At 45.4% G+C, this 18,250-nt stretch overlaps 1 protein-coding gene across 4 annotated transcripts in view; it reads right to left on the minus strand.

Moving 5' to 3' along the window:
• Positions 1-980: 980 nt before the first annotated feature.
• The window catches only part of RBPMS2 (RNA binding protein, mRNA processing factor 2), a 536,932-nt gene continuing 519,662 nt past the window's right edge, over positions 981-18,250 (minus strand). For all 4 annotated transcript variants that reach the window (XM_044077820.1, XM_044077818.1, XM_044077819.1 and 1 more), the window contains exon 8: positions 981-1,921. The gene's annotated coding sequence lies outside the window, so the exon portion shown is untranslated. The remainder of the gene's footprint in view (positions 1,922-18,250) is intronic.

The following is an 18,250-nucleotide window of genomic DNA, read 5'->3' on the forward strand; positions in this document are numbered from 1 at the left end:
TGTTGTACATCACAAGTACTTGTGTGAAAAGGAAAAGAATTCCATGCCACACATTTAGGTTTGCACAAGGATCTGAAGGCCTTTATCCTACACAGCTGTGGAAGACTGATTTGCTCCTGCATGTGAAGAAAATTGAAGTTACACCTTGTGTTTCACTCCAAAGTCCCACTTCTGAGTCTAGTGCTGCTCTACCTCAGCCATCTGTAGCTGTGTAGGATTCAATTGTGGGGCCTAGGCATCAGAAATCGCATCATATGCCATAGGCTTGCAGATTACTTCCTTCTGCCTTTTGGGTTTTCAAGTGTCTTAAGGCCTTATTGCTGGTTTAAAATATACACCACTGAAAGTTTTGAGGCCATGTTAGATGCTGGTAAGCTGTTTAAAGCGCTTGCACCTGTGATTGCCATCAAAGCCATAACTTGGCCTCAAACGGCTTTTGGTGAGGCCTTACCTTGTATGCTAGCAAACTCAGAGCTGCTTAAGCTCTGAAGAGAAAATTCCAGTAATGAGCATCATAAACCAAACAAGAAGCTGAAAACCATAGGAGGGTCTGAACCTCTAAAATGCATTATGCAAGAATGCTGGGAACAAATGCCTGCTGCAGAAAGAATGATAGTATGAAGCAAATTCAACATGCACAGTGAATGGTAGCTTAAATTCTTGGAATTACAGAACACAAAGTCGGATATTACAATTGAGCCTGGTGACTAATTTCAGTCAACTGTAAAACTACTGCGAACAGCCCCCCCCCAGTGACTATTGGTTGTATCATGTGAAAACAGCAACAGTGGCCATGTAGCACAAGATCTTTTACTGGTCGCCAAAGTAACTGTTTTAGATTCAAAACCAATAGTTTGACATTTGGTTGAGTGATTTCTATTTAAAAAAATGGGAAACCTCTGGAACAATCTTATTCACATGAAAAAAACATTTCATCCAGTTTACATGTCTGATAAGGACACATTCTTAGAGAACACAAGCATAGACATTGAGATCTTTAATTTATTATGCATGTACCTCAATATCAAGCATAGTAAAATGTGAGAAAATCTGCACATTTCAGCAACTTCAAGATACAGAATAAGCAACTTCAAAACTTATACTAACATTAACTTATCTTACAGAATACATTTTATTTTAAATTTAACAAAAAATTCATGATGCATAAATATATTATACAACTGTACAAAAATATTTGTACTTCATATTAGGCTACTACAATCTTACAGGCCGGCCAGGTTGGTTCCAATTTCTGATCTAGATAAGGCTTCTATTTATAATGGCATAGGATGGGTGTGCTCTAGAGAAAATATTGATAAATAACAGTTCTGGAAAAATTTCAGAAGCAGAAGAGAAAAGACAACATACAGATTCAGTCTTAGAAGACAGACAAAACTGATTTTTCTGTCAGATTAGTAATACATCAATATTACCAAACGCAAAGAAATGTGTTTTTACAACTTACAGTTAACACAGAAGTACAACAGAAACTGCAAACACCACCCATCAAAAAAGTTATTCTCCACACATACACACACATATATACAAAGCATTATTTCATGCCAAAAACCTTACACATGCAATGACATGACTGTCTTTTTCTATTATACAAACAGCAGCAGTTAGAGAGCAGTCAGATTCTTGCTCTATAGTTAACCAACAGGATTATGCAACAAAAACAACATTAACGATATCGGTACCATTAAGCTTTTCCTGCTAGGCTTTTGGTCAAGACAGCCTTGTATGGAACTGCATATGAATTCACAGTCCAAAGATGAAGAAAATCAAAACCAAGTCTTGTATGAAAAACTTCCACAAACAAAATGGAGGTTCCTCACAGTGCTTTGCCTGATCTGGACAGACAATCAAAATAATTCACCCATGGAAGTAAAGACTGAAGACATTCCAGTCAGAACAGCACCTGTGGGGAGGGGAAAAAAAAAAAAGTTAGTCCCGTACATACCCCAATTTCTGGGTGAAACTGCATTTCACGCTTTAGCGCATATTATGGACAAACTTCAGTAAATACAACATGTGGCATACCAGCCCTGTGCAATAAATTTCCTGTATTGAAAATCTAGAATTATGTAAGAACTTACCATAAGCTTAGATGTACTCTTCAATGTTGCAGTATAACTGTAGGGAGGTTGCTACCTGCAGCACCATACATCTGGCCAGTATGCCAAAGTCTTCGGAGCACGTGCTGCTTTGCTTGTCACAGCCATAAACAGACATAGGCTATAAAAGTGAAGTCTGCATGTACCCCCTTCAGGGATGACTTCTGCATACAGTAGTACCCCTGGAAAATAAGGAAAGAAAGCTTTTCAGACCCACAAATGCCATCAGGCCAAAGGAACCAATAAATGCATGTGCCTGTTACTGTCCTATTTGGATGGAGAGAAAGAAGGGCAAGTCACTCCAAATGGGCAAAACAGAGCAAGAGGAGGGTGGAGGGAGTGAATATTGCAACATGAAAGAAGGACATCTAAGGTTATGGTAAGTTCCTACACAACTATTCTATGTCCTTCTATTGTCATGTTGCAGTATTCATAATTGTAGGAAGAATACCCAAGCTTTAGGTATGATCCTGGGAGGAAGGCAGAAGGGTCTGGTCTATGAAAACCTGCAAAAATGACCTATGAACATCCAAGGAATGTAGGGTTCTTTCAGATGGATTTTGAGGTTGAGGAGAAAAAAACAGGGAGGTTAATGGCTTTATTTAAGGAGTTCATTAACCACTTTAGGCATGAACGAGGGGTTAGTCTGGAGGGAGACCCTATCCTTATGGAAGATTAGGTAAAAAGTTATGTACTCACCATAACGTTCCATCTGAGTAGGTAACTTCATTTGTCTGCAACCTGTGGGTATCTGATCCGAGCCAGCAGCTTTCCAAGCTAAAAGATCCGAGCTCCAAGCTCCTCCCCCTACCCATAATGCCCTGCCATCTCCCTCTAACCCTCAGATCAAGTTTGCCAGAAAAAAAGGCAATAGAAATTCTATAACCTAGGAAAGGATGACAATACGTTCCAGTGATGTCAAGTGAACAAGGACATATCCTGATCTGTTGGTAATGAACTAAGGGTCCGGGGGATGGAGGGAGGGTCGGTTGCAGACAAATGAAGTTACCTACTCAGATGGAACGTTATGGTGAGTACATAAATTCTTTATCTGAAGTAGTTAACTTCATTTGCTCAGCAACCTGTGGGACAGAGTCCCCGGCTACCAGCAACTTGGGAGGCCCTTATGGAAGGATATTCCAGAGCACTGCAGAGCCAAACTATGCACGTCTCTGGATATTAAATCCAGTTTATAGTGTGTAATAAAAGTAGGAGAGGAAGCCCAAGTAGCTGCTGAACAAATGTCGTCCAAAGAAACCCTTAACCAGAGAGCAGCAGAAGTAGCCATAGATCGGGTAGAATGGGCTCGCACTCAGGGGCTCAGGACGACCAGAACATTTGTATGCTAGGAGAATGCACTGGGAAATCCATCTGGCTTAGGTTACTTTAGTGACTGGTTTCCCCAGACAGGATTTTGCAAAGGAAACAAAAAGTTGATAAGATTTTCGAAGATCTGCTGTTCTGTTTAAGTAAAAATGTAACTGTCTGAACATCCAGACAATGAAGTCTGTATTCTCCTTTGTTTTGGAAATTTGGAAAGACAGGTAGATTGATGGACTGGTTGATGTTGGCTTCTGAAGCCACTTTGGGCAGAAAAGAGGGATTAGTCCTGAGGGAGACCCTGTCTTTATGAAAGATGATGTATGGAGGCTTGCTGCAGAGAGCATGAAGCTCTGATATTCTTCTAGCAGAAGTAATGGCAATCAGGAAGGCCGTCTTCCAAGATGCATATTTTAAGTCGACTGAAGCCACGGGTTCAAAAGGAGGCCCAGTCAGAGCTTGAAGAACTAGGGTAAGATCCCATGGAGGCACTGCATCTTTAATAGGGGGTCTTAAGATTCCTTTCATGAATGTTTTGCGAATCTTGGAGGACGCTAGGGGCCGTGAACAGTGTCCAACATGGTAGTGGGAAATAGCTGCTAACTGAACTTTAATAGAAGCACTAGCTCCTTGATCAAAGGTGCGAGAGAAAGTCTAGAACTGCTGGGACAGGAGCCATGAAGGGGTCCAAGTTCCTATGCTCCGCCCAGACAGAGAAACATTTCCATTTACTCTTGTAGATTTTCCTGGTAGACTGTTTATGGGTGGCCACCAGGATGGCCTTAACTGAGGAAGATATAACAGGAGTCCTAACCATTAGGGGAACTGGATCAACCAAGCTGAGAGCTTGAGGTAGTCCAGGTCGGGGGTCTTCAATCCTAAAGTATGAGAGATCAGATCCGGATTGGGATCCAAGATCCAGGGAGGATGTACTAGGTGAGACTGCAGGTAAGGGAACCAGGTTTGATGAGGCCAGAAAGGGGCTATGAGGATAACTGTTCTCCAACAGACTAGCTTTCTGCAAGAATTTTGTCATCAATGGAAAGGAGGATAAGCATACAGATGACCGGATGGCCAAGCATGAACTAGAGTCTCTCTGGGAGCTTCTTCTGGTGGGGGAATCAGAGCGAAGAACTTGCTGCACTTTGTGTTTGAAGGCGAGGCGAAGAGATCACAGCAACGTTGACCCCATTGGAGAAAGATTTGTTCAGCTACTGCTGGATTCAGAGACCACTCGTAAGGTGAGAGGATAATCTGACCCAACCTGTTCGCCAGGATGTTCGACCGACCCGGATGTGCATTGCTATGAGAAAGTGGTTGGTGGATATCGCCCATTCCCATACTCTCATTGCCTCCCTGCAAAGTGGATAGGATCTGGTTCCCCCCTGTATGTACCAGACTACCGACATGTCGGTTTGAAGTGCAATAGTTCCTGGAGGAAGAAGGAGATGGAGAGCCTGCAATGCTAGAAGCACTGCCCTCATCTCCAGGACATTGATATGCAGTGAGGTCTCTGAGAAAGTCCACGTGCCTTGGACGATCTGCCCATGCAATGCCCCCCCCCCCAGCCGAGGAGAGATGCACCCATGGTCACAGTGACTTGGGGAGGGGGTAAAACAAAGGGGCAGCCTTCTCGAAGATCTTTGGAGCAGAGCCACCAAAGAAGCGACTCCCTGCAAATCCTGCTGAGGTGAATAGGAGTAGACAGGGGGTGAAAGAATGAACCATTGAACTTGTAATGTCCACTGAAGGATTCTCATCTTCAGGTGAGCGAAGGGTGATAGATTGATGGCAGCTGCCATGGATTCCAGGGCCCTCAGGACTAGTTCCGCTGGGGGAGCTGCCGATTGTAAGAGGTCTAGAATGTGAAGGCTTAGACTGCAAAGTCTGTCCGCTGTTAGAAAGACTCTGGATTGAGTAGAGTCTATCCTAGCCACTATGAAGTTCAAAATTTGAGTAGGTTGAAGCAAGGATTTCTGGTGGTTTATTGTGATCCCTAGGTGAAGGGGTAGGTGTAAAAAGTAGTCCCTGTGAGCAGAGTTGATGCCTGGTGGGGGCAGTTAGGAGCCAGTCGTCCAGGTACAGGAAGACCTGTATTCCCTGAAGCCTCAGGTGGGCCCATACAACTGCCATGACCTTGGTGAACACCCTGGGGCTGTAGTGAGACCGAAGGGTATTACCCTGAACTGATAATGGCCAGCTCCCAGCTGAAAGCGGAGGAACCTTCTGGATAGTTTGTCCATCAGAATGTGGAAGTATGCATCCTTGAAGTCTATTGAGCACATCCAGTCATTCTCCTGCAAAAGAGGGAGAATGGATTGAATAGTGACCATTCGGAATTTTTCTTTGGCGACTGACAGGTTCAGTATTGACAGGTCGAGAATGGGTCGCAAGTCCCCAGTCTTTTTTGGTACTAAAGAACCTGGAGTAAAAGCCTGATCTGGATTGTTCTGGGGGGACGCGCTGGATAGCTATTTTTCTTAGCAGCCCTTGAATTTCTGATGTTGCTGCCTCCCTCTGATCGGGAGGAACACTGGGGTGTTTTGTTGATCGGGGAGGGTGGGATAGGAAAGGAATTGAATAGCCTCTGGATATGATTCGGAGCACCCAGCGATCTGTTGTAATGGACACACATTTTGCTAGGTATTCCGAGAAGTGCTCCAGACTGCCTCCAGAGAGGAGCAGCCGGGCAGCCCCTCAGGGCTGCTGCGCGGGTCGATCCGAAAAAAGTTCTCTCAACCCAAAGTTCTTCGGACACCCTCTGCCCCTGGGCTGGCGTCCACACTGTCCTCCCTCTGCCTCTGAAGGACGAGGGATCCGGAGTGAAACAGGATTGTTGAGCTTTCCAGAACCACATCTTTTGTCCTCTTTGGTTCCTGGAGTAGGACCTCTGAGGAGCCAAGAAGTGGATCCCGACAGCAGACTTCTTCCAGTCTTTCTCTGTCTGGAGGAGCGTATCGTGGACAGTTTTGCCAAAGAGTCTTGAACCGTCAAAAGGGGCGTTCGCGAAGGACACCTTGAAGGGTTCCACAAAAATCGCAGAGACTAAGCCAGGCCTGTCTACGTAAGACGCCCGTTATGCTAGCTCTAGCCACTCCCTCCGTAGCATGGGAGAGAAGCCGCATAGATGTGTTGGTGATAGACTTGAGTGGCCATTCAAGCAGAGAAGGTCCACTTTTCCTCGGCCAACATGGACTCTGGGGGTGACCCAGCATACTCCTTAATCAGGTCCCACTGGAGCCGAATCACGTGTGCCATATAATTCAGTGACCTTACAGAGAAGGTCGCTGAAGAGAACATCCACTTTCCCAAATGGTCCATCATCCGAGACTCCTTGTTTGGAGGATGCACCGAGGAACTCTCCTGTGCTAATTCCTTTTTAGTGGCAGCCGCCAGCACCATGGCATCCACTGGGGCACCCTTGCTCCAAACTGTCCTGTCTGTGGGAGGCCTGAGGATCCTGTCCAGTCTCTTAGGTATTGGCTCGACAGTGTCTAGCTCCTTCCATGCCCTGGTAGTTATGAGGTCTACCAGGGGGTCGGCAGGAGGTGACACCCAAGAGGTACATGGGCCTGCATCAAACGCCTCCAGAAACACTCATCCGAGGAAGGTTTTTGGGCAGACTACTCCCCTCTAATGTGTACCACTTCCATAATATCTCCGAAGGAGACTTCTTTGGGGGGGGTGACCTTGGGGAACCTTCCCTAAGTCTGTGTCCTCCGTGAGGGACTCTGGTGAGTCCAAGTGCCTCCTCTTGCACTTCAGTTTGTGAGGGACCTCTTCAGGGGGGCTATCAGAGGAGGCCTCACCAACAATGTCCTGTTCCTCCAGGGGAACTATCTGGGACGTAGGCGCAGGCTGTCCCTGGGGACAGATGGACAGGCCCGTCTGAGAGGGAATGGAGGGTGGATCTGTAGCAAGAGCCTGGGGCCTCTAATCCTCAAAAGAACCCTCTCCACGACGTCGAACGCAGAGGGAGGACTGCTTTCTCTTGGATCTGAAAACAGTCTCCTCTGATCCGGCGAGTGGATCGGCGCCAGGGATGATCCCAGTCAGATCCGAAAGCAGTGCGCTCCGAAATTAACGGAGCCAAAGGCCCACTAACTCCTCCAGATCCAACGCTCAACCCACGGCCCCGAGAGCACAGATCCAAAAAAGGATCTGACAGACTCGAGGGTATAGTCTGCGCCGAAGTAGAAACAACCGTCTGTGCCGACATCACCCCGGCTCTGAAGCTAGACGGATCCGATGGCTCCGAAACCTGAAGGCGGCTCGGAGAAGGAGTGGGGGCGAAAAAGGGGGTTGAGCCCCCCCCCCTGAGGGGGGGGGGGAGGCAAGAGCACTCCCTCTGCATCTGGGCTGCAGGAATAGGCACATCATCCGGTCCAGGTCAGCATCGGATAAACTTCTTGTAGATCTGGATGAAGCCGCAGAGGCCGGCCGGGAAGGCCACCTAGACTACCTCGAAGGTGACTGGGTTTCCTCCTCCGGCTCCGGGGAGAAACGTGGTGAACGAAGCCGGGAAGGGGGGGGGGACCTGGAGACCTTGAGGGGAGAGGCAAGCTGCTTGGACGATGGGCCTGAAAGGACAGATTCGGACAGCCTCTTGTGGCTGCGGTGCCTTTTTCCCTCTCTCTCTCCCTCTTCCTCTTTTCTCTTTCTACCATCCCTTTCCTCCTGGGCCAAAGAGGGAGGTTGAGTCCCGGCCAGGGGATCGGAAGCAGTAAGTGGGGCAGCCACAGCTGGCACCACAGAAGAGGAGGTTGAAGTGAAATCCGGGGGCAAAAGGCCCACGAGGATTAACCTCGTCGTCCTATCCCTCAAAGCCCTGGGGTTGAAGGCTGCACAAATAGTGCAGCCCAAAGAGATGTGATCAACCCCCAGGCAAACATGTGTGGCCATCCACTGGGGACAGTTTATGGCCACACGGAGCCATTTGGAGAACACAGATTTGGGGACTTCGGACATTCTAGAAAAGGAAAAAAAGGCCCACACCTTCACACACAGGGAGGGAGGGTAAAAAGGAGAAGAGAGTTTTGTTAAAATTAGTTAAATTTACTAAAAGAGTTATAAGGGATCCAGTCACACACAGGTATAGAAAATTTTGACAGGAAATGTAAAGCCTAAACTCACAATACCACTATTGGAGCTCTTTCTAATAAGCTTACAGAAGCCGTGGCAAACCAGATCTGGGGGTTAGAGGGAGATGGCAGGGCATTATGGGTAGGGGGAGGAGCTTGGAAAGCTGCCGGCTCGGATCCAAATCAGATCAGATACCCACAGGTTGCTGAGCAAATGAAGTCTACTTCAGATGGGGGTTAGCCATCAGGCCTGGATTTCTGAGACCCTCCTGGCAGATGAGAGCTAGCAGCAGTACTGTTTTCCAAGTACATAGTTTCAGTGATGCTGAGTGAGCTGGTTCAAAAGGAGGTAGTACGAGTTTTTCCAAGGCCAAAATTAAGGTCCCATGAAGGCGGCATCGGTTTCCTAGGTGGTCTAATATGGAGGACCCCTCAAGAAAAAGTTTTACCTTTAACCTGGATGCCAAAGGAGGAACCAAGGGGAGACGGGAGGAAATGGCTGACAAGTGTACCTTAACAGAGGAGTAGGTCAGCCCTGAATGGAGGAGCTCACACAAGGACCATAGGTACAGGAATAAGAAAGGAGTCCCACTTTTTCTTTTGACACCATCTGGAGAATCTTTTCCATTTTGCCACAATTTCTCCTGGTACTAGGTTTCCTGGTCTCCTGCAGGACATTAAGTCCTCAGAATATAGGCGTCTCACGCTGGGTGATGGTTCTGATCCCCTTTAGTCTGAGGTTGCGCACCTGAGGGTGTATGAGTGACCCAGTCTTGTGAGTAGGTCAAATCAATTGGGTAACCTGTGGCGATTGCCCTTCGCTAGTAGACAAAGGGGAAACCAATGCTGTCTTGGCCAAGAGGGGGTCACCAGCAATTTTGGTTTGTCCCTTTGAATTTTCAGAAGGACCCTTTGAATCAGTATAAAAGGGGGAAGGCATAAAGATACATCCCAGCCCAAGATAAAAAGTGGAGGCGTGCACCTTCCATGCCAGTGGATGCCTTGTGCAAAACAAAGGCATCTGTCCATTCCGGGAGGAGGCAAACAGATCTGCCCGAGGAATACCCCACCTGTGAATGAGATCCAAAAATACCTCCCTGTGAAGCATCCATTTGAGAGGGTGCAGAGGTTCTGCTGAAGGAATGTACACTGCTTGCAGGTGAATGTGCAATTCTGCTGCTAGGAACCAAATCTGAATAGCCAGGCTGCAGAGTGGGTAGGACCTCGTCACCCCCTGCTTGATATACCACAAGACCGTCATTGTTCGTGACTGCTTGTAAGGTGCCTGGTTGGAGAACTGGATGGAAGGTTTGCAAGGCTAAGAGAAGGCCCCTCATCTCGGATATTGATGTGGTCCCTTTCTGAAGGAGGACCACTCTCCTTGAACTTTGTTTTGTTTGTTGTGGGCTTGCAGAACTGCTCCCCAACCCAAGTCTGAAGCATCTGTTAAGATTTATTGTGAGGGTGTGGGGGTCTGCAAAGATGAACCCTGGTTGAGGCTTATGGTTGGAATCCACCATTGCACCTTTTCAGGCATAGGAGGAGAGGTGGGGGAGTGAATTTGTTCCAGTGACTCAGCATCCACTGAAACTTACTCATATCCAGCCTTAAGGGGAGCATGGGTATCAAGTATGCCATGTGGCCTAGGACCCTCAGGAATGCCCTGGCTGATCATGTTTGGAGGAAATGTGTGATGGTTTCCACCTTCTGGTAAGGAATGAAGATGCCATCTGGTCTTTATCCTGCACCCCAAGAAAACTAGTTCTTGGGTGGGTGTCAGATGAGATTTTTTTCTGGTTCACAGTGAACCCTAGGTTTGCCAGGGTATTGGACACCATGCCCAGGTGGTGACAGAGGGTCTGGCAATCCTGAAATATCAAGAGGTCATCTAGGTATGGATATTTGAATGCCCTGCACTCTGCAGTGGGTGATAACTGGAGCAATGCAATTTGTGAATACTCTGGGGACTGTGGAAAGCCCAAATGGCAATGCAGAAATTTGAAAATGCAAAGAACCCATAGAAAAGCATAGGAACTTCCTCTAGCTGGGGTGAATAGGAATATGAAGGTAAGCATCCTTCAGATCCAGAGATACAATGAAGGCTTGGGTGAGGGATGAGAGGTAGGAGGTGATGCACGGTGAGCATTTTTGAAGGTAGGCACCTTGAGGAATAGACCCGCGTACAGACAAATCCATGATTGGCCTCCAAGGGCCATCCTTTCTTGGAACCAAATACGTTCTAGAGGTACTCTATGGTGCCCCGTTCTGGAGGTACTCTATGGTGCCCCATTCTGGAGGTACTCTATGGTGCCCCATTCTGGAGGTACTCTATGGTGCCCCATTCTGGAGGTACTCTATGGTGCCCCATTCTGGAGGTACTCTATGGTGCCCCATTCTGGAGGTACTCTATGGTGCCCCATTCTGGAGGTACTCTATGGTGCCCCATTCTGGAGGTACTCTATGGTGAGGTACTCTATGGTGCCCCGTTCTGGAGGTACTCTATGGTGCCCCGTTCTGGAGGTACTCTATGGTGCCCCGTTCTGGAGGTACCTGAGCTTGAAGTTAGTCCAGAGTTTGGGGGGGATGAAGCTGACGTGTATGTGGGCTGGGCTATCCCCTGAAAGGGAGGAAGTGTCCAAGTCATAACATATCCCTTCTGGATGATGGAAAGGACCCAAGTCTGAGGTAATTTTCTGCCAGGAGGGTAGGGAAAGGGTGAGGCAGAGGGCTAAGGGAGGAGCTGGGTAATGGGTTTGAGTCGGTGGGAGAAGCTCTGTCCAAGTCAGGCTGCCTCCGAAAGGGTGTTGGAGTGGAGGTGGAAGTTTTAGGAATGGAGCATCTTCTAGGTTGCCTCCGCCCCTTAGCCTGTGGGGCATTGGAATGTTAGGATTGCCTCCCAACACAAGTGGTCCTTTAAGGGTAGTTCCTAGGATACCTAGGAATAGGAGAGGCTAACAAATGCTTTAGATTTTGTAGCTCCTTACCCTTTTCCTGTAGGGATTTAAGGAACTCTGCTGCACTGAAAAGGGCATTATTCAAGAGGTGCATCTAACAATTTGGTTTGGACATATAGGAAGGGGGCTGTAACCTCACCCAAGAAGATCTTCAAGATAGAACCTGACGACGCCCCTATTGCATCATAACTGCACTTTATGGCGTGCCTGGTCACAGAGGAGTCTGGAACATCTGGGATCAGTGCAGAAGCTTTTGATAGGGTATCTAAAACAAACCTAGCCATGTGAGTTTGATAGTTTAGGGCTCTAATGGCGAGAGTTTAAGTATACGCCTTCTTCCATAATCTATCCATAAATTTGCTGCCCTTGTCAGCAGGAAACTAGTGTGGAGGGCAGTTGTCTAGATGATTTATCTGCTGACACTGCAATGACAGCAGGGTCTGCATGGAATAGGAACTGTGTATCCTGAGGAACTTTATAAAATCTATCTGGATGTTCAGAAGCTGGGTGCCGAGAGTCAGGGGTCTGCAATGCAGCCAGAAAGGCATCATTAAAGGCTGGAAACAGGGGAGGGACTGCAGATGGAGAACTTGTCCATCTGCAACTATTTAAAGCATCTCTTATTTCAGACACATTTGAGGATTGCCATTTAAAATGTTCTCTCAGAGAAATGGTGTCCCCAAAGGAGAATTCCTCTCCTGGAGATTCTGGACCAAGTCCTCCTCCTCCTCCTTATGGGTAGTGAAGTCCTTGGGGGATTTTCAGGGAGGAATAGGTAAGAGTTCTTCTGAATCCTCTAAGGCCTGCACAGGTGTAGGGGTTGGTACAGCTACCAGAGAATGGATGGCCTGGCCGGCCCTGAAAAGATATTGAGTAATCTCCCATCCAGGAGCTGGTTCAGCTTCTTTGTTCCCTATGTTTTAGTTTTGGTTTCCTCTTCAGAGGAGTAGAAGCATGTATAGACTTGAAGGCTAGAGTAGGTCTAATTGATGTCCTGAGCCGTGGTTCCCCTTTGCCATCAGGGGCTGATGGCTGATCAAGTTCAGCAGATGTACTCTGCATTTCTGCTGAACCAGCTTCTACCATGGTTCCTGGTTCTAGCTAAGAAATGGGCGTGCGATGAGACCCTGGGCTAACATCTGCCTTGAGAGTCTCCAGACTCCTGAGGTGCAGCATGGGTGTCGGGCCTAACTTTCTTGGCCTTCTTTCGAGGTGGCTCGGAGGTACCTACCTCACCCTTCATGCCCAACACTAGACGCCAGAGCCTCTGATTTTCTAAATACAGCTTTAAGGCAGCCAGACAGCTGCAAAGCATTTTAGGCAAATGTCACAAAATGTATGGTAATGGCCTTCACCTCAACAGAATAAGCACTTATGCATGTCCTTGTGTGGAACTTGTCTTCCACAAGCACACTTCTTTCCCATCTGACATGTACATTTGAAAAGCAATAATGCTGCTGTTTGTCTTTCGGCTTTTCCCGGATAGGTCGCCACAGCGGAACTCTGGACCACTAATGATTGGCAGTTGGTTTTTATGCTGTCGAGTTGCCACCCCGACACCCAACCTGCAACGAAGGCATTCCCATTCAACGCACGTCTTTTGAATGCCCACTCGACCGCGGAACATGAAAACAAAAAACCCAAAGGGGTACTCATCTGTATCAGACAGCTGAAACAAAGATTCCCGGAGCTTGCGATTGGAGGTCCTTAGATCACTGTGGCAGAAAAGATCTGAAGGGGATACGTGCAGGCATCACTTACAGCAGACATCAGTTTATGGCTGACAAAATGCAGCAAATAACCCTGCTCCTAAGACCTTGGTACACTGGCTGGATGTCTGGTGCTGCAGGCAGCAACCTCCCTACAGTTATAAATACTGCAAAATGAGAATAGAAAGACATGCACAGTTACTCAAAGGTAACATGAAGCTTGACCAGTTACAGACTTCCATATGATTTCATTAGTTTGAAATTGTTCCTACCCTACTATGAGGTCCTATAGAAAATATCTACTGAAACCGTATGTTTGACAGTGAATAGCCTTCGGAGATCTTACCTTTAATACTTGTGCATAAAAGACAATACTTCATTTCCCTTTTGATAGCTCATAATGCAGTGGTCATTAAATAAGAAAATATAGTAAAAAATGTCACACCATTCTACCATTTAAAAAGCAACTCAGTGCTGACTCGGATCACATTTTGACTGTTTCAAACCACAGTTTCAACCAAAGCATAAAACACGTTCTTGAGAAAGGATTTACTTCTGATTTATTATCGATATTGGCTGTATACTACCACCCTAAACAGAAGATAATCACTTAATTCTACAACAGGTTTTTATCTCAGCAGCAGACTTTCTGTAAAGATTTGAAAAATAAGGATATTCCATTCTAAACTGTAGTTAGGTTGTACTTTTAGGTACAAAGATACTAGAGCATCTGTACTTTGAATTTGAGTGCCAAGTCCGTTTCTGGCAAAGCTTTCCCCATTCTTCGGCAATAAGTGAGAGACCATGAAATTATAATTTAAGGCAGTACAAGTGCATGTGTAGTGGGGAAAGTTGGACTGTAAATTTAACTTGTCCAGTTTATTGCCAAAGGGTATTTTACTTCCAAGGATTCAAAGCAACCCAAACATGCCATATGAATGGCCATTTAACAGTAATCCTTAACGTTTTTTTCACCTACAGTCTGCTGCTCTCTAAAGGGTAGCCACTGTGTCAATGGAAACGAGCCTCAGTTACTTGAATCAGAGATGTAAACTGTACCACGCTTTAAAAAAATCATGCCTCATCTCTACCCCAAAGAGATAACTAACCAGAGTATACTTAAAAGTTAATTCATTGCTATGGGTATTAACTCTCAAACTGCCCCCCCATGCCACAATATTTTTCAGAGAGTAACTGCCATTTGACATGTATACTATGCACCCCCTCCCGCCAAGGGGGGGGGGGGAGTTTTTATTCATTCTTCTGCTGTCTGAAGTAGAAATAGTGACTCTAATATTAAGTTGTGACAGACATACTAACCTAACCCCCACCCCCCAAAGCTATAAATGGTTGTTCAGCACTAGTCATTTAGCATGCCTTTTGCTTTCACACATCCTGCTTCCTCACTTCAGCCTCTTCAAAACTACCTATGTACCAGATAAAGTATTTAAATTTGTAGCCCACACACCTGTTAACATCATGAAATAAACAAAATATTGAGCCTCAAACTATCTAAATAAAACTCTAAAAACTCCATATTAAGTCACAAGACATATAAAGTAGTTTTATACAACTAAAAATACCCATCATTCAGCTCAACTACAAAACAGACTGTCATCTTGGTTGTGTTACTTGGGGAAAAAAGGTTTTTCTAGCAATCTGTAGGGATGGGGGGAGGGTTAGGGGTTAAGCCCCATGAGTAAGGAGACTGCACCACTTTACTTTCTCGTGCTTATCCTAACTGCACATATTACTAAAAACCTTTCTAAAGCACCACCCATATTACAAAAACCTCTTTCAACAGGACCACCACACACAAGACAATACTGCAACACACACCAAACATGCATACCAGTAAATATTTCCTTACCCAACACTTACCCATGAACAAATGTACTTAGACCAACTACTGTTTTCAAACATTCATTTTCCTGCACAGTCTTTATAAAAATGAGCTTAGTCACTTGACCAATAAAATATACAGTATTGTTTGCTTCGTTTTCCAACCCCCCAAAAAATTTTCATTTATATTTTGAAAATGTGTGTAATTACACACCCCATGTCAAGCCATACTAATCACTTCACTGATCTGACCTTAGCTTTCATAGACAAGTGTAAAATAACTGGAAAGTAAAAACAAAGGTCACAGTGTATTTTGATTTGCTGCTTTACAGACTGCCCCAGGGAGCAGCAGCTGCAGACAGTAGTTACTAATGTCCGCAAATGGTATTATGCCAGCATTCAAGGAACCTGCCAAAGAAAAATCAATGAAAAAAATCAGGCAATCCTGTGTTTGAGATATCTCAAGATGAAGAAGTAGAGATCAGTCGCTCTACAGAAATCAGTTGCTCTCTTGCTCCAGAATGCTTAAACAGGAACAGTACAAGGATTAGCTAGCCATGTCCAGCTGCTATGCAACAGGGGTGGCATGAAAAATTATTAATACTATAACATCTCTCCTGTACACTAAATTTCCCCATTCACTGTAATGGAAAGTCTTTTTTGGTCTAGCGTAATGTACTAGCAAAATTACACCACTAAGCACAAAATTACCAGTGTAAAATAACCAACTGCGGTGGTGCTGCGGTAGCGTTGTCACCTCACAGTAAGACGTTGTCCTGTTAGATTCTCAGCCAGAGCGTCTTCTGTGTAGAGACGTGCATGAATGGGTGTACCTTCGTTGAAGGCTGTGCGTCAGGGCCAGCAACTCGGCACATAAAAATCTACTGCCAATCATTAGCGGAGCAGAGTTCGCTGTGATGACCCCTAACCGGGAAAAGCCAAAAGACACAAAACAACCAGTATAAAATAACCAGAATATGAATAAATGAACTAGATATACAAGATATACAATGGACAAGCTGTGTGAGGCAACACTAATTAGTAATAAATATAAAAATTTTAGGTGTAAACGTGATAGCTCAATTGACATTCTCAAGAGCCAGAAAAAGGATGAACAAATAATTGCCATAATTCAAAATGCTAACAGACTGCAGGTCCAGACCTCATTAAAAAGGCAATATGTTGGTGGCAAATATATTCCCAATAAAAAAAACTGCAAGAACAAGGACCATAACTACACAAAAAAAAAAGATGAAGGAACCTCCCCCTCAGTCAGAATCCTTACTCTGGACACCAAACTCATTTTACCCACTTTGAGTATACAAGGCAGACCAACAGTAAATTCCCATTTTCAGACTCGTGAACTGGAAACACCTTGGCAAGGAACCTCAGTCTCTTTCAAGTATACCACCTTTGCCTGCTCAGGACTCCTAAAATGTGGTGCCATTTGCAGTCTCTCACAAACTTGCCTGAATACAACAGCATTAATTAATGGTATAACTCAGTTTGGGAAGAACAGTCCAAACACACAGTAGTGCTCCAAGATCAGGCAATTACCAGACTGATGGCCTTGATACGCAATTCCTCTTGGTTTTTGAGTTTAAAGAAACAGTGTTCAAGATTCATTGCCCTGGACTTTTTTCCTGTGCTGTTTAGCTAACTCTGGACCCTTCATTAACAGGTTTATGAATTTTAACACTGCTAAAACCAAATACTGATCTGTGATGCTGATTGCCTGAAGCAGTACAGCTGTGCAAGTACACCTACCATAACAGTAGATTTTCAAATTATCTCTGCAGCATACTTTGTTACATGGATTGCATCCTGTTAAGGATAGAACAGCTGGCCAGCTTCCTAAGCTCCAGGTCGCCTTCCAAGCACCCAGGTACCTACCTCGAGTCAACGTGAAGAGCAGTTTGGGCGTTAATCCCTTCTGAGATTTCATATCAAATGAGAGGGAGGTTAGAACACTGAAAAGGTCAAATATAGGAAAATAAAGTTCCTTAACCTGGCTAAACCAAAAAAATAGGACGATGGAGGGAAGGAGTGACTACTGAAGCAATGATCAAACATCTACAGTTATGGTTGTGTTTACTTACATGACTGCACTGTTCATTTGCTCACTGCTGCAGTAGCTTTAGCTATATTGCTAGATTACCACAGATGAAACTGACTAGGAAGGTTGAGAGGTCCGTGAGCCCCTGGACAATGATCTAACAAAAGTCTGTCCAACAGGAGAAAAGTCATCTAGCTTTTATAGTTTTGTGAAGCTAGGTACAGAGGACCAAGTTGTCACTTCGACTACTACTACAATCCAAGCCTTTCCAAAAAGCCACAGATGAAGCAGTCTCATTAAGAACCATGACACTGCCTGGAATTACCTTTTGTAATACCCTCTACAACAAGGCAACGGGCATGTGACCAGGGCCTAATCAAGGACTAGGTGACCTGGCTTGGGGGTCCAATAAAAATCTTTCATAAAGCAATCTAGAAGACTTCCATAAACACAGGAGGGCTTTTGAGACCTTGTGAGAGACTTCTGTTAACAGCAAGCCCCAGAAACGTCAGTGTTAGGACAAACAGCCTGACTTAAACCAAAGACTGGATAATGGAGCCAATCGATGTGCAGCAGCAAGTGTGACCCAGAGCCAATAGACGTGCAACAGTGAGTGCGACCCACAGCAGAAGTCCAGTATAGGAAATTTTGGAAAGTAAGCAAATCTGTCTAGCAACAAGTGCCATTTGATTTAGGTGCAGCCAAGGAATCCAGCACAGATTTGGGGGGTATGCACATACAAAATGCTCCAGTCAGGAATGCTGTCTAGTTAAGTGAGTTTGTTCAGTCTCAAACACTGAGCCTTAACTTCCACACCAACTGCAGGGTCTCTTTGTTCTTGTAAATCAAAGGATTACATTCTGTCAGTTTTAGTTGAGCTGTTCAATGTCAGTGATGCAACAGGTAAAATACTTATCAATAGTGCAGAGGGGGTTGTGGGTTCAATTCCCCAGCTGGGTAGATTAATTGCCAACACTGTGCAGACTAAGGGGGAGGGGGTTGCTGCACTGATGTCTGCCTATGAAGGAGATGCCTAGTAAATGAACCTGTTGTCAGTTTGCCAATTGCCATTGCATTTCATACTACATTAAAAAATAGTAACAGGCAATTTACTTTTCACTATCAGCAGGCACTGAATTTGTAGATGAAGCACTGAAATGTAAAGTTTTTC

Source organism: Protopterus annectens, chromosome 7.part0, assembly GCF_019279795.1.
Source record: "Protopterus annectens isolate FY-2018-M chromosome 7.part0, PAN1.0, whole genome shotgun sequence".
In the NCBI taxonomy this organism is placed as follows: Eukaryota; Metazoa; Chordata; order Ceratodontiformes; family Protopteridae; genus Protopterus; species Protopterus annectens.